This window comes from Coregonus clupeaformis, unplaced genomic scaffold, assembly GCF_020615455.1.
Source record: "Coregonus clupeaformis isolate EN_2021a unplaced genomic scaffold, ASM2061545v1 scaf1379, whole genome shotgun sequence".
NCBI classification, from domain to species: domain Eukaryota; kingdom Metazoa; phylum Chordata; class Actinopteri; order Salmoniformes; family Salmonidae; genus Coregonus; species Coregonus clupeaformis.
The window spans coordinates 40,674-57,678 of record NW_025534833.1 but is presented as its reverse complement, the minus strand read 5'-3'; the positions used below and the strand labels follow the sequence as shown (position 1 = coordinate 57,678).

General features: G+C 41.7%; 1 long non-coding RNA gene across 1 annotated transcript; it reads right to left on the bottom strand.

Annotated features, from left to right (window-relative positions):
- Nucleotides 1-2,014: 2,014 nt before the first annotated feature.
- On the bottom strand, nucleotides 2,015-16,321 carry LOC123486953. Its single transcript, XR_006659565.1, has 4 exons — nucleotides 16,291-16,321; nucleotides 14,278-14,502; nucleotides 2,650-2,718; nucleotides 2,015-2,519 (listed from the first exon to the last, which is right to left on the bottom strand). It is a non-coding gene; the product is annotated as an uncharacterized LOC123486953 (long non-coding RNA).
- Nucleotides 16,322-17,005: the final 684 nt, after the last annotated feature.

Genomic DNA, 17,005 nt, shown 5'->3' with positions numbered 1-17,005 from the left:
ACCGCGCCTGTACCTATCACCAAAAGTGCTCGTATAGATCTGTGCACGAAATAATATATACATGTTTTTTTCACAGTACATTTCACATGGGACCTGTCAATGACTTACATTATGTTCAGGCTTTTTAATCAGGCCCTGTCTACAAAGTGTATGACCAGTGTGTCATTTCGAAAGAATGTAGCCTACATGGGCATCTCTTCGCTAATCAGCGCGAAGGAAATGGGTGGCGGAAAAGTGGAGGGCAAAGCACACTTGTCATCATCAGTAGAATCTCAGAGGAAATACCAAATTAGTCTGAAGAAGAAAGTGTCAGTGTCCATTTTAAGGAGACTGTCTTAGGCTCCTTTAAACCCATGCGTAAAACTGGGCAGCATTACCACCTATACAGACTAAACGGAACATGTTTCCCAGTCCTGAAGTTATTTCTGGGAAAAGAAAGCAGCAGTCTAACATTCGTCTCAGCTGTTCATCACAAAATGTATTATCTATTGTGGTCTACCACTACAACCAGAAAGAGGAAGTGGAGGATGCTGGCACTTAGTGCGGCTTGCCAGTGCGTATCATAGGTTATTTTAATGTTTTGCTCAGTAAACGCCCCTGTGGCCAATGTTGCTTTCTCTAGAAATGAAGAGTTTCATTCCAAAACGCTATATATCCATTTTCAGACATTTTGGTAAATACGTTTTTATTGTTTAAAGAAATGATGACAGCGATTGGTGTTTTTTCACTATCTAATCATGGCATGGGGTTGTTCAATGACAGGCATGTATTTGTTTAAAATCTATCACTTTATTAAAGATAACCATGTTTTTTGCAAAATGCTATATATCTGCCTCGCTCTCAGAGAAATAAGTAGACTGCCAGGTTTTACAGTCAAATGTAACAAAACTACATTTTCAATAAAGAAATGTACAAATTATACATTGGTAACATCAATATTTAAAAAACGTTTGATTTTTATTAAAGTAATTTGAGATCTGTATGTAAAACATTTACATTTTAGTCATTTAGCAGATGGTCTAATTCAGAGCAACTTACATTAAGTGCATTCATCTTAAGATACTGTAGCTCAGTAAAACAACCACATATCACAGTCAGACATATAGGATACAAACATTCCATTCCAGCTAAACAATGGATATATAGCGTTTTGCAACAAAACACAATTTCATACACATCTAAAGTCCATGAATTAAAAATCTGAGAACAGTAATATTTTACACACACATTAAGGTAAGCAATAACCATTTCTGATGAAAAAACATACATTTGAAAAATTGGTTGACAAAAATAAATTCTTAATATGTAATATGATGATCAACATTTATTTTATTATTTGAAATCATTTTTTCACAGCAACACTGTTGATATTGAGTGTTGATATGGAGTTTTTACATTAATTGTTTTTAAAAATCTTGATAATGATGTTTATAACAGTTTAGGCTAAACATATCAGCGTTGTTGTACTTACTCTGACACAGCATTGTATTGAAGATGCACTATGGCTCAAGATGCAGTAATGGCTCAACCCTTGCAAGCTACTGAGACAGCCTTGTCAGGCAAAGCTATTGGATATGAATTGATCTGCTGCAACTTGGTCTGGATCTGCTATAACCATGGTTGTAGTGGCAGAGGATAGTGTCAGGGCAGTTACACACAGTAGGCCTCTGGTTTCATTTGATAATGAATTCTCTCTCTCTCTCTAGCTGTAGATAAAGAGGGTGTGATTAATTGGTTTTGGCATCAAGACGCTTGTTCTACCACTAGCCCGTCTCTGGGGTGTTAGAAGGGGGGAGAATATCTATCTCAGTGTAATTACCCTTTATCAGATTAGTCATCGAAACAGTGTGTGGCCCCGTGTAGCTCAGTTGGTAGAGCATGGCGCTTGCAGCGCCAGGGTTGTGGGTTCGATTCCCACGGGGGGCCAGTATGAAAAAAATTTATGCACTCACTAACTGTAAGTCGCTCTGGATAATAGCGTCTGCTAAATTACTTAAATGTAAATAAAAACAACAAAGACAGTTTGGGCTCTAATGATGTTGAAGAACCTAATAACTCAGTAGAACCTATCAAGTGAATGATTGGAGTCCACTACTCAAAGTGTAGGCTACACTGAGTATAAAGCATTTTTACTGTGTACATTTTAAGTTAGGGCACTCTTATGTCCATTAGTAGTAACTGGCACATCTTGTATTTTACACTCCCCCTCCCCTATCAGCACAGGGTCTAAGCTGACTAGGACAGTGAACTCATGCTGTGTTCATTCTTCAAAGGATCAAACACCATAGACCATTCCTGTTGATTCATTTGTATAGTTATGTTTACATTTCAAACTGATGATACCAGTTTTTTTGGGAGGATCAATATGATGGAAAATATGATCCTCAACCCCACATCCACCCCTTCCTCTTCCTTTGTGTCAACCATTTCTTCTTCTTCTCTGTTCCCTCTGGTTTCTTCTCTGGCGTCTTCTTCTTGAACCAGAGCGCTTTCAGACAACCTTTGCTGCTATTCTGGTTCTAAAATAGAGACACAGTATACCCTCACTAATAAATACTGAAGGTCATCATCATCATCAGCCTATTTGACATGTTTCAGTAAAGTTCTAAAGTATAAGTCAATCTATGGAAGAGTAGTTAATGTCTGTACCTTTTCATCCAGAGCTTCCTGCAGCTGGACCATCCTCCTTTGTATCTCCTCTAGCAACTGGTCCTGCTCCTGTTTAAAGGTTTTTATTTATTTTATTTAACCTTTCTTTTGACAGGGAGTCATGCTGAGACCAAGGTCTCTTTTACAGATGAGTCCCTGCATACACATCAATATTCACATCAATACACAAAAATCCAAACACAATCATAGAAAACAAACACATTCTTCAGTAAAAAGGTCCTCAATCAGCCTTTTGAATTGCCCTAGAAGCACCAATTCATCAAATTTTAGAGACCCATGGAGATTATTCCTAATGTTTAACTCGTGTCAACTCAATCTCTGTTACAATATAAAACATTTATGCAGAGAGGCTTTATAAAAAAAATCCTTCAAGTTTCTGATACAGAATGCAGTGTGTGTACTGAACCTATCGCCGTTAGCCCTGCAGCTGCATTTATAGTCTATATTTATTTCTTTTTTTCTGCTATTTAATGAAAGGTATGACCTAGTCCTATAAAATAAGCCAATTTAAATTCTTAATTTCTTAACAAACTAATCAATATGCTTTTTGAAAGTTCGATTTTCATCATTGCAGATATTAATAAGGGGGACAGCACAAGAGACTTGATCTCCTCGTCCTCCTCTTTCTCTATCTCCTCCATCCACCCCTTCTCTGCCACTCTCAACCTCTCCAGCTCTTCTCTCTCTAACTTCTAACCTCCTGATGGGGGGACTGGGCCTCGAGGTTGGCCCTGACTTGTATTGTTTTGGATTCATCCTTTTTCCAGTCATCCATGGTTTGACAAAGAGCTCTGAGCTTCTGTTTAAAGTCTATTTTCAGCCTGCTGGAGCTTTATGGCCATTTGTGTGTTCAAGTCTCTTCTCTCACTCTCTTACTCCTTGAGCTTAGCGATCATTTTGTCTGTTTTCGACCAGCATGCCGCTCACGACCTGAAGGAGACTTTGTTTCTCGTTCCATTCGTCTCTGACTGGCCAGCCACTTCTCCTACTTGGCCATGGCAGCATGGAGATTTCCTTTGTCTAAGGTCCGGAGGCTCTCCTGGAGAGTGTTCTGCTTGAGTTCTTGCTCTTTCTTGATATCCTCCAGGAGAACATCGAAGAGTTGCTGGCCGGCCATCTCTCTCTCGACCTCTCTGATCCTCCTCTCAAGATCTCCCTTCTCCTCTCTCCAGCTCTCCTGAGAGGCAGATAGGGTCTGAAGGGGTGTTTGTGTGTGTTTAGCTAAGTGGTTCAATTTATAACCTTGGCCATAGAATTAGGAATTAGAACCTTGGCCATTATGACGTAAATCTGTCACCACTTTCATGACGACTGTAGGCCCCTACTCTTTATGAATAGGCCTAATATGGTTTCTGTTAAATTCTAATAGGAAAACAATTGCCAAATTTGTACCTGAAAACTTTATACAAGTTAATTATAGCTTGTTCAAAATGTAAGGGAGACTAGCCTACTGTATCTGTGGTGCCGTCTTGGAACATTGTATCACATTCCTATTCCATTTAGATCTTCATAATCCATTTCAAAGCATTGATTATAGCCATGTACTGTGCTTGTTTACATATTTGACACTTCATTCTTCTACTCTCCTCTCTTTATGTTAAGAACTCTATGGAAAACAGACATTTAACTCAACCCTTTCACGCACACACACGCATTGCACCAAATACTTTGTTCGCACTCACTGAGATATTGAAGACCAAGTCCCACACTATACTGAATATAAACCATTTTACTGAGGGAATTGAAAGTTTGCCACCCTAAAGTCAATAACTGATATTATCATTATCACATGGCTCTACATGCAATAGTTGCATGGTGCTTTGAGGTACAGTGTAGCCTACTTCTCACCAACAGATGGCAGTGTTGGATTGGATCAAAGAACAGACCAAAGCTAATGTTGCCATAATGCTTAGACGAATGAAAGACTATCATTTTTGTTTTCTGAATTGCCATAACACAATTTCAGATGCCATAACACAATTTTAGATGCCACAACACAATGTCAGATGCCACAACAGAATTTCAATGGCACAACACAATTTTGCACTAAGGGAGACTGAACTCAAGGTGAGTGTTCCCTCAATCTGACCTCCCCTTGCTTGAAAATAAAATCAGAATCCCTGTTATCATGCTTTGGGCTCCCAGAATGGGGGGCTGTAGCTGGTTGGGCAGGTGCTCCAGGCATTGGCACATTTCTCTAGCTAGACTGCTGTGGGAGGGAGGGTTGAATGAATTTATGCAGATGCTAATTATGGGTCTCAGTAAACACCTGGGCCCGGAGGGGAGATGAGATGATCTCATTCGCATGCAAGTCTTGTACCACATGATGCGCTACTAAAAGCTACTGTGTTTATTTTCAAATTCATGCTGAAAAGAAGGGTAGATGCCAATGTAATGCATTCCTGCTTGGATAGTGTTTTAAAATGTATTTATGCTTTCAAGGTTTATTGGGAAGGGAATATCAAAATGTATGTTATGTAATGTGTTTTATGGTGTGTGTGTGCATGTGCGTGTGTGTCTGTACGCGTGTCTGTAGGCGCGTGCGCTTGTATGTGTACATTTCTGGAAACAAGCCGGTTTCCCCAGCTTGCGACTATATAGATCACACAATCCGATCGGTTTCTCCACAAAGACGCTTTTGATTTCAAATTGGGGTGAAGATGTGAATTCCTCAATTCACAAAATGACACAGCTGAGGAGTTCTCCGAGTGGGCTGTAAATGGCAACTCTTGAGTCTTTTTTACCTCAACACTCCAGCTGTGAGCTTTCTAGCCTGTGCACTTCCGCAATGTGGTCTCAGGGCAATTCATATTATTCTGTATGTAATTCTGCGACACTCTATTTAGTATGATATGCTACGTTACGTTAGGTTACATTATGAATGGAATAGGGGTCATACAATATCATACCTCTTGGAGGACATATAGTGTTGCACGTCTTTATCTAAGACCAGGAGAATTACGGGGATAATTTACGTTGGCGGTTAGGGGAACTAACGACAAAGGTTAGGAGAACTAAAATGACAAAGGTTAGGTGAATTTACTTAGGTGAATTGGGTTAAGTTTAGTATTTTTTGTATTTGATTAGGATCCCCAATTAGCTGGGACCAAACAGGAAACAAAACATGTAGCTGATGTGTATATGGTTAAGTCATTGACACACAGGCTTTATTCATGGTCAGTGGAAGGTCAATAGTAAAAACCTAAAACAATAAATGGCCCAAGCCGGCTACCCTGCGGTACACCACACTCAATCGAATTTGCATTAGAGAGGCTTCCATTAAAGAAAACCCTCTGTACTTTTAGATACAGTTGAAGTTGGAAGTTTACACACACTTAGGTTGGAGTCATTAAAACTAATTTTTCAACCACTCCACACATTTCTTGTTAACAAACTTTAGTTTTGGCAAGTCGGTTAGTACATCTACTTTGTGCATGACACAAGTCATTTTTCCAACAATTGTTTACAGACAGATTATTTCACTTATAATTCACTGTATCACAATTCCAGTGGGTCAGAAGTTTACATACACTACGTTGACTGTGCCTTTAAACAGCTAGAAAATTCCAGAAAAATGATGTCATGGTTTTAGAAGCTTCTGATAGGCTAATTGACATCATTTGAGTCAATTGGAGGTGTACCTGTGGATGTATTTCAAGGCCTACCTTCAAACTCAGTGCATGGGAAAATCAAAAGAAATCAGCCAAGACCTCCGACATTTTTTTGTAGACCTCCACAAGACTGGTTCATCCTTGGGAGCAATTTCCAAATGCCTGAAGGTAGCACGTTCATCTGTACAAACAATAGTACGCAAGTATAAACACCATGGGACCACGCAGCCGTCATACCGCTCAGGAAGGAGACGTGTTCTGTCTCCTAGAGATGAATGTACTTTGGTGCGAAAAGTGTAAATCAATCCCAGAACAACAGCAAAGGACCTTGTGCAAGATGCTGGAGAAATTCCAGAAAATGATGTATCTATATCCACAGTAAAACGAGTCCTATAATCGACATAACCTGAAAAGCCGCTCAGCAAGGAAGAAGCCACTGCTCCAAATCCGCCATAAAAAAGCCAGACTACGGTTTGCAACTGCACATGGGGACAAAGATCGTACTTTTTGGAGAAATGTCCTCTGGTCTGATGAAACAAAAATAGAACTGTTTGGCCATAATGACCATCGTTATGTTTGGAGGAAAAAGGGGTTAGCTTGCAAGTCAAAGAACACCATCCCAACCGTGAAGCACGGGGGTGGCAGCATCATGCTGTGGGGTGCTTTGCTGCAGGAGGGACTGGTGCACTTCACAAAATAGATGGCATCATGAGGAAGGAAAATTATGTGGATATATTGAAGCAACATCTCAAGACATCAGTCAGGAAGTTAAAGCTTGGTCGCAAATGGGTCTTCCAAATGGACAATGACCACAAGCATACTTCCAAAGTTGTGGCAAAATGGCTTAAGGACAACATAGTCAAGTATTGTCAGCCCTGACCTCAATCGTATAGAAAATGTGTGGGCAGAACTGAAAAAGTGTGTGCGAGCAAGGAGGCCTACAAACCTGACTCAGTTACACCAGCTCTGTCAGGAGGAATGGGCCAAAATTCACCCAATTATTGTGGGAAGCTTAAGGCTCCCGAAACGTTTGACTTAAGTTAAAGAATTTAAAGGAAATGCTACCAAATACTAATTGAGTGTATGTAAACTTCTGACCCACTGGGAATGTGATGAAATAAATAAAAGCTGAAATTAATCATTCTCTCTACTATTATTCTGACATTTCACATTCTTAAAATAAAGTGGTGATCCTAACTGACCTAAGACAGGGATTTTTTACTAGGATAAAATGTCAGGAATTGTGAAAAACTGAGTTTAAATGTATTTGGCTAAGGTGTATGTAAACTTCTGACTTCAACTGTAGGTAACTCTCAATCAAAGGGTTAACTAAAATGCCACAGTTGTTCCCGACATGAACATGCAACCTTTGGATTGTCTCGGATTACGCCCACCCATCCTCCCCCTACCAACCTCCCTACTTTTATTTCTGTCTGAAGTAAATTAGTAGGTATCATACGTCTTGGAGGTGCTCAGAAATACGTAAAGTATATTTTGTATTGCTCTGAGCCTAGGCTGGCCTCCAAGGGGGACACAGCCTCGCATATAGTGCTTTTCAGGAGGTCCAAACCCCTTTTACTTTAAGTCTTATGAGAGGACCATTCTAATGACCTGCTCAATTTTCTCTGTCAGTCACGACTCTGCAGATGCATTCTCCTCAGATAACCTTGGCCTCAATCACCAATTAACTCCTGAGATGTAGCTACAGTAGCCACAGCACAATAGTCATTCCCTGAAGACTTGCACTCCATGCTCAACCACAACAGACCACATTGGTCTGAAGCAATTTAATTGATTTGGATGTCGGATAAATATTATCTGGTTGCCAAGGTGCAGAGATGTCAAGTGCTCATTATGTTTTACCTGGCTGAGCCGCTCTATTCTCCATTTGTACTTTAACACTCAGGTCCCATTTAGGTCCCCCAAAAAATATGTAAAAGATTGTTTGATAAAATATAGATATATTGGCCTTTACTACTATATCCCATAGAAATGCATTGAATATGTCACGCCCTGACTCAGGGGACTCTTATATGTTGAGTCAGGGTGTGTATATTCTTTGTTGTGTATGTTCTATGTTGTATTATCTAGTATGTGTATTTCTATGTTGGCTGGTGTGGTTCCCAATCAGAGGCAGCTGTAGCTCGTTGTCTCTGATTGGGGACCATACTTAGGCAGCCTATTGGCACTATTGAGTTGTGGGATCTTGTTCCGTGGAAGGTATGTTGTGTGTTCTACCTTGGACTTCACGTGTCGTTGGTTTATTGTTTTGTTGTGTGTTTATTCAGTGTACATTTACATTTACATTTTAGTCATTTAGCAGATGCTCTTATCCAGAGCGACTTACAGTTAGTGAATACATATTTTTTAATACTGCCCCCCCGTGGGAATCGAACCCACAACCCTGGCATTGCAAACGCCATGCTCTATCAACTGAGCTACATCCCTGCCGGCCATTCCCTCCCCTACCCTGGATCAATTGTGCGCCGCCCATGAGTCTCCCGGTCGCAGCCGGCTGTGACAGAGCCTGGATTCGAACCAGGATCTCTAGTGGCACAGTTAGCACTGCGATGCAGTGCCTTAGACCACTGCACCACTCAGGAGTATGTAAATAAATAAATAAATAAATTGGTCATTTAGCAGACGCTCTTATCCAGAGCGACTTACACTTACACTGAATAAACATGTACGTATATCACGCTGCGCCTTGGTCTGACCCGTCATTCAACGAACGTGACAGAATAAAACTTTCATAAATGGCAAAAAATACAGTAAAGAAATACGTCATAATGAATAAGGTTTAGAAGTGTCTGTCCTATATCAAGGAGATATAAGAAACCTCAGGAAATATTTGTGTTTTTTTTTGACACATTTAATCCCTTATTTTTGTTGGCACAAAACTACCTCCATACTTCCATTCGTTTCTATGGGTTACCTTCAGACAAGAGCTTGTAGAGCACCATGGAGAACACCATCGTGTTTGTGAGAGTCTCCCCTTTCCATAGTGGGGTCATAATAGTTTGTAGCTCAAATGGTTCGAACACTACAGACATCAGCGTTACCGACTTCAGACGAGTCCCGTGACACTTCTGGGGGTTGTATAGAAAAACGGAGAACACCATCATGTTCGTGAGAGTCTCCCTTTTCCCCTTACATAATAGTATGTAGGCTAGTTTGTAGGCCGTTCAGACGCTACATAAGTTTTCATGAGAAGACAGATTTCCGGGATGTCTCATGGTCTGACAAACACAGCTGTAGCTCGGCCACCTTCCACCGGAGATGCGGAAGGCGGACATAGGCGGATATGGCGGATTGAGACGCAGCCCATGCAAAGAAAACCTGATATCTCTAGCTTAAACTGACAGATTTTGATGGGGGATTCTTTTATTATGTTACTTAGATTGACGCACATGTGCATCATAGACTCTTAAGGATTACATTATTTTAGGCAGATCATTGTATCAGCTGTACGACACACACACACACACACACAAACACATACCCGTGCACACACACAGGCACACACACACAAATTGGGAGGCAGGGAGAGACTGTCATGTCTTTGCAGTTATGAAATCAACCAAGACGAAGTCCCCCGTCTGGGCCTCTTAGTTCTGAGGACTTACAGAGGGTTTGCTGCCTGTCGGCCTGGCTTTCCCTCTGACGCCCCCGCCCCTTAATTCTGCTCTGTTTCTTCAGACACTCCCCCTTCTCTCCCCCTACTCCTCCACTCTTCCACCCTCCCATCCAGGGCAGCCTGCCTGAAGGGTGAGTCAGGCCAGAAGGGTGACTCATGCCCTGGATGTGGAGGGGGACACCAGCCAGGGGAGACAAGCAGGCAGGGGAAGCCCAGGCTCTCCCCTCCAAGGTGGGGGATCACTAGTCTTGGCGTGTTGGTGGGTGGTGGTGGCACTGGGCCATTCTCGCCACTCTCATTCCCATGACCTGGTTTGGTTGTTGGGAGTTGTTCCGACTTTGTTGTTTTGTGGGGAGTTAGCCTAAAATGATGATATGCACATCGATATGTGTCATGTGGACTCATGCTGTATGATTGGGAGGCAGTCTTGTGAAATGACAGAGCCGACTTGCCAGTTTCAATTAAAGTCACTCCATTTAACTCTTTGAACGTCAGCCGGTTTATGCAACGATGTGAGACCCGAGGCCATTGGGTATCGCTGATGTGTGGCATCTCTTCAACCAGATCCAGTGTGATGTGTTGATCGGTGCCCTGAAGCCGGAATCCATCTGCACACTTATGTGCCTCTCAGTGGAAAAGCACTCCTCTCTCAGCACGTATGCAGTCAACCCAAGGTGAAGTCAGCACTTTTATGTGTTTACTGTTTACTTGGTCTAGAATGAGTTAGCCTAGTGCACTGATCAAGTCATATTTTACTCTTTCCTCTCAGGCACTTAATGGGCAGCTCCCAGGCAGGGTCCTCCCAGCTAACAATTCTAGGTAGAGAGAACGTTTTTGTAATGTTACCAGTAATGTTCCCCTGATGTTTGAGTGTCCAGTTTTCCGTTAGTTATGGGAACATTCTATCTATGTTAGCAAAAACCTTCTGAGAACCTATTTAGCATGTTTTGGTGTTAGAGTTAAGAACTTACCCAGAACGTGGTTACCATGTTCTCAGAATATCCAATATTAATTTTCTAGACACGTTTCATGGGACGTTGCAAGAACATTCATGTGTCCAGTTTTCTGAGGGTTAGGAGATTATTCCATCAACATCACACCCATTATACACTGAACATGGTTGCCATGTTCTCCAAATATAAGATATTCATGTTCTAGACACGTTTCCATTGGAACGTTGCAAGAACATTCCTGTGTCCAAGGATGTTTAAAACATAGGACATTCTGTCATGGTCCCCTGGATGTTTTTGTCTAGTTCCTGGCTTGTTCTGGGGATGTCCCTAGAAACGTTTGTAGGACGTCGCCTGATGGTCCCAAAGAAACGTTCTAAAAATATATATTTCATTATACAGTCGTGGCCAAAAATATTGGCACCCTTGTACTTTTTTCAAATAATGCACAATTTCTTCCAAAATATGTTGGTGTCCACATTAGTATGTCTTCGGTGTGCAGTTGAACAAAACCAAAAAATCGGAATAATTTACTAAATGTTAGCTTATTCCACAAAGAAATCCTAAAATGGCCCGGACAATATTATTGGCACCTTCTAGAAGAAGTTAGAAATAATCAGATTTCAAGCAGGTGTTTCTCCTTTACTTTGGAATTGAACTCACCTGTGGAGTTGCAGGTGCCTGCAATAAAAAAATCACTAAATCAACCAGTTTGAATAGAGAAAAGGACTCATTCTCCTGTTTTGTGTCACTGTGTGTACTGCAATGAGCATGGAGAAAAGACACAAGATTGTAGCCAAGCATGGACAATCTCAAGGCTACAAGTACAGATACCTTGATGTTCCTGTTTCCACCGTGTGTAATGTTATCTAGAAGTTTAAGGCCCATGCCACTGTAGCCAACCTCCCTGGACGTGGCTGCAAAAGAAAACTTGATGGAAGATTGCATCGAAGGATAATTCGAACGGTGGAGAAAGCACCTCGGTCAACTGCCACACAGATTCAAGCTGACCTTCAGACACAAGGTACGACAGTTTCAACCCGCACCATCCGTCGCCAACTCAACGAAAGGGGGTTATATGGTAGGAGACCCAGGAGGACCCCACTGCTGAGAGAAAGACATAAGAAAGTCCGATTTCAATTTGCCAAAACACACCTGAACATGCAAAAATCCTTCTGAGAGAATGTCCTGTGGACAGATGAGACCAATTAGAGCTTTTTGGTAAAGCAGACCCATTTCTATGTTTACAGAAAACAAAATGAAGCCTTCAAAGAAAATAACACCTTCCCTACAGTCAAACATGGAGGAGTTTCAGTGATGTTTTGGGGTTGCTTTGCTGCCTCTGGTACTGGGTGCCTTGAACGTGTGCATGGCATCATGAAATCAGGATAATAACAAGGCATTTTGGAGTGCAATGCCGGACCCAGTGTCAGAAAGCTGGGTCTCTGTCGAAGGTCATGGGTCTTCCAGCAGGACAATGACCCCAAACACACTTCAAAAAGCACCCAGGAATGGTTCAAGACAAAATGCTGGACTGTTCTGAAGTGGCCAGCAATGAGTCCAGATCTAAATCCTATTGAAAACTTGCGGAGAGATCTGAAAACAGCAGTTGGGAGAAGGGCACCTTTCAAATCTGGGAGAACTGGAGCAGTTGCACAAGAGGAGTGGGCCAAACTGCCAGTACAGAGGTGCAGGAAGCTCATTGATGGCTATAGGTAGCGCTTGATTGCAGTTATTTTGACCAAAGCTGTGCTACCAAATATTAAGTCTAGGGTATCAATCATTTTGTCAATGCCATTTCTATTTATTTTCTGATTTAAATGGAAATATTAAGTTCTGAATCAAAAACAAAGGTTCTGTAATATTAACAGTGAAAGAAAAAATTGTGGAGACCAAATACTTTGTTCAATTTCAACTTATTTTTAGGGAAAAATTCCATGAAAAAAGTGCAAGGGTGCCATTATTTTTGGCCACGAATGTTGCCGAGCCCATCAAGGCACTTTATGCCTAGTTATATGTACATACAGTATCTACCTCAATTACCTACACATCAGCATATAGCCAAGTTGACGTCACTCATTGTGTATCTATCATTACTTTATTATTACAATTTTCAATTATTTCTTTCTCTCTGCATTGTTGGGAAGGGCCCATATGTATGCATTTCACTGTTAGTCCACACCTGTTGCTTACAAAGCATGTGACAAATAACATTTTATTTTATTGGTGAACCAGTGATCTATTCACAGCTCTTTGTCTGTTGGCAAGGTTAAGGACCCACACACACAAACATTGCTTTCAACTTACATATTTGACAAGCATGATTCCATTGTGCATGTTAATTTATACATTAATTATGTCCTCACCTGGGATTTGAACTCACAACCTCTTGATTCACAGTATTCCGATTTACAGCACCATGTCTGTGTCAATGACTGATTTCACCTGTATTGCTACCCTTTGCACAAACATCAAACGTGTCTAGAACATTAATATCTTATATTCTGAGAACATGGCAACCATGTCCTGTGTGTGTTTGGTGTGACAATTAAGCAATATTCTCCTAACCCTCTGAAAACTATGTGTTCTTGCAACGTTCCCATGAAACGTGTCTAGAATATTCATATCTAATATTCTGACAACATGGCAACTATGTTCTGTGTATGTTTGGTGTGACGTTGGAGGAATATTCTCGTAACCTCTGAAAACTGGACACATGAATGTTCTTGCAATGCTCCCATGAAATGTTTCTAGAAAACTAACCCTCAGAAAACTAGACACTGGAATATTCTTGCAATGTTCAGTGGTGTTAAGTAATTAAGAAAAATACTTTGAAGTTCTACTTAAGTATTTTTAGGGGGATATCTGTACTTTACTTTACTATTTATATTTGTGACAACATTTACTTTTCCCCTCACTACATTCCTAAAGAAAATATGTACTTTTTACTCCCATACATTTTTCCTGACACCCAAAAGTACTCGTTACATTTCGAATTCTTAGCAGGACAGGACAATGGTCCTATTCATGCACCTATCAAGAGAACTTGTCATCCCCACTGCCTCTGATCTGGCAGACTCACTAAACACAAATGCTTCGTTTGTAAATAATGTCTTAGTGTTGGAGTGTGCCTCTAGCTATCTGTAAATTTAACCCCTCCACTGCCAAACGAAGAGGGTAGCTCAGTTGGTAGAGCATGGCGCTTGCAAGCCCAAGGTTGTGGGTTCGTTTCCCACGGGGGACCCAACAAAAAGAGCATCTGCTAAATGACGTAAATGTAAAATGTAATTTCTCTATGCTAATGCAAGGCCAATTAGCATGCAGCTCCTCAGCGCCCTGAATGTTGCCTCGTGCCTGAAGTGGCGACTATGAGTGAGATAATAAAGAAAAGGCTGAATTGAAAGGATACCTTGCTATTGTGGATAGGAGGAGGATGAGTCTGTGACCCCTGCGGAGTGGAGGGCGGCTGAGTGTTTTGAGTACCCTCAAGGCTGATGTAATTGCCTGCGGAGCCTCTTGTCAGTGGTCTGAGGGTCGCTGCAGGGAGGCTGCTGTATCAGCCCAGGGTTAATTATGCTGCTCCCCTCTGTCAGGATTACCTCAGGAGATGGGTTATCCACAGGCCTTAATCCCTCTGGAGGGGAGGGGAGAAAAACATGTGGGTTACAAGGATGGGAGTAATGGGGGATAGATGGGTGGAGTTGGGGTAGAGAGGAGAGGAACTTGGGGGTAGGAAGAATAGGGAATGGAGTAGGAGATAAAGGAATGGAAAGTGGGTAGAGGAGAGGAACCTGGGGACCAGGAGGACTGGAGGACTGTAGGAAAGGGGGATGAGTAGGAGGCTGAGGGATGTGTGCCGGTGCCTTCATGTGCTCTGCACTTGCCTTATTAATGTTAAAAAGCAACTAGATATTGTGCATGATGAGACAATTCAAACTTTAAACTCCTACCGGTCAATCAGTTCATCCCTATCTCTCTCTTTCCCCCAGTCTCTTCCTAACTCTCTGTCTCCATCTCTGTTTGTGTTTATCCATGTTTGGGATTGGACCCGCGCAAATATTAGGTTGATGAGAAGTGTGGCCAGCAATGGGCTCCAGTGCCTGGGCATACATTGATTTGAGCGTTGCTGTGCAGACTCTATTTAAGCTTATTTAAGCAATAAGGCCCAAGGGGGTGTGGTATATGGCCAATATACCACGGCAAGGGCAGCCCTTTGCACGACACAATGCGGAGTGCTAGGACACAGCCCTTAGCCATGGTATATTGGCCATATATCACAAACCCAGAGGTGCCTTATTGCTATTATAAACTGGTTACCAACGTAATTAGAGCAGTAAAAATAAATGTTTTGTCATACCCGTGGCCTTAACTATCTCTCTGTCCCCTGGCCCCTCTCTATCAGGTTCCATTAGAGTAGCTCAGTTCTGGCCATTAAATTAGCTCTCCAGGTCTGCCAGCCAGAGAGAGGAAAGCAGGAAGGCTATGCTCATTACCCACAGGGCCTCTGCTCCGCTCTGCTCCGCTCTGGTCCGCTCACTGCACTAAAAGCTCCTCGCTTTCACCTCTTAATTTGAGACACTAGGGAGCATCGGGCCGGTAGCAAGATAGAGAGATCGCCATCCAGTGCTATCGCCACTCTCCGCCTGATATGATTCTCTTGATTACAGAGGTGGATTTAGAGTGTGCACTTGGCAGGCGGGAGATGCACAGGGTACATATTATCCCCATTACATGGCTGACATTGTGCCATGTATGGTTGGTAGTTGGTCCAGTCAGTACTACATGATACTCACATTTTCCCTGTAGCCATCATGAGGTTGCTACAACCTAGCCTATGAATGAAAATGTAAAACGTAGATGGACAGGATGAGAGAATTTTGAGTAATCAAGGTGACAGACAGTGACACATTCAATAACGCCTTGCACACTCTTGCCTGCATCTAGCTGATCTAGGGTATAATCATTAGTCTAACAGTTGCAAATTGAGTTTCTATTGGACAAATTCATTTATGTTTATCCCCGTTTCGTTCCGTTTGCTTCTGTTTAAGAAACGTTTTTCAACAGAATCGGCGGAATGAATACACCCCTGATCACACACAAACAGTTCACTTTCATAGCATCCACATAAAAACAGCATGATCACTTTGCTCGTTGTATATATAATTCCTTCTCGCAACTATCTATCTACACGCTCTCCTACTCTCACCTTTTCCCTTCGGACTTCGTGCACAACACATCAGCTGTCTGTGACCAGGCGAAAAAAAACTTCCAAGCCGAACCTTCATATCATTACCGTTATTGTCACGTCATAGTCAACTACTACTAAAACTAACGCGCTAGTAAACCTGTACAGTGCAGAAAGCAGTTAGCAGTTAGACCGGCAAGCCACGGTGGCAATAAATGAATAAAACCAAAAGCTTACCTTGACTTGGAAGAGTTCCAGTGTTGGATAGCCATAGCCAGCTAGCTAACATAGCATCCCTCCCTGTTTTTGCTAGGTGTTTGAGTAGGCTAAACTAGCTAGCTGCATTTGCTAACTAAGTGAAAGTGAAGGTTTAAAAAATACAACCAAATATAGCTATCTCTCGCTCTCTCTCTCTCTCTCTGCTTCTCCTTAATTTAGGAAGAAATGAATTTGTTCAAAACTGTTCAACTATTGTCTTTCTCTCTCTGAGTCAACTACTCACCACATTTTATGCACTGCAGTGCTAGCTAGCTGTAGCTTATGCTTTCAGTACTAGATTCATTCTCTGATCCTTTGATTGGGTGGACAACATCAGTTCATGCTGCAAGAGCTCTGATAAGTTTGAGGACGCCCTCCGGACATTGTCATAATTACTATGTAAGTCTATGGAAGGGGGTGAGAACCATGAGCCTCCTAGGTTTTGTATTGAAGTCAATGTACCCAGATGAGGACAGAAGCTAGTGTGATTTTAACCAATTATGAGTAGGCATTACCTACAAATTGCCTAGTAATTGTCTACTAATTGTTTGATGATGTCATTGTAAACACTTATTTTCCTCTATCATTTTTACTACAAAACATAGAAGCCAGCCATTTTCACATATGTTGATGTTGGCGTGGTGCTTTGCAAAAAAAAAAAGTGAATCCCCATTAGCCGACGCCAATGGCGACA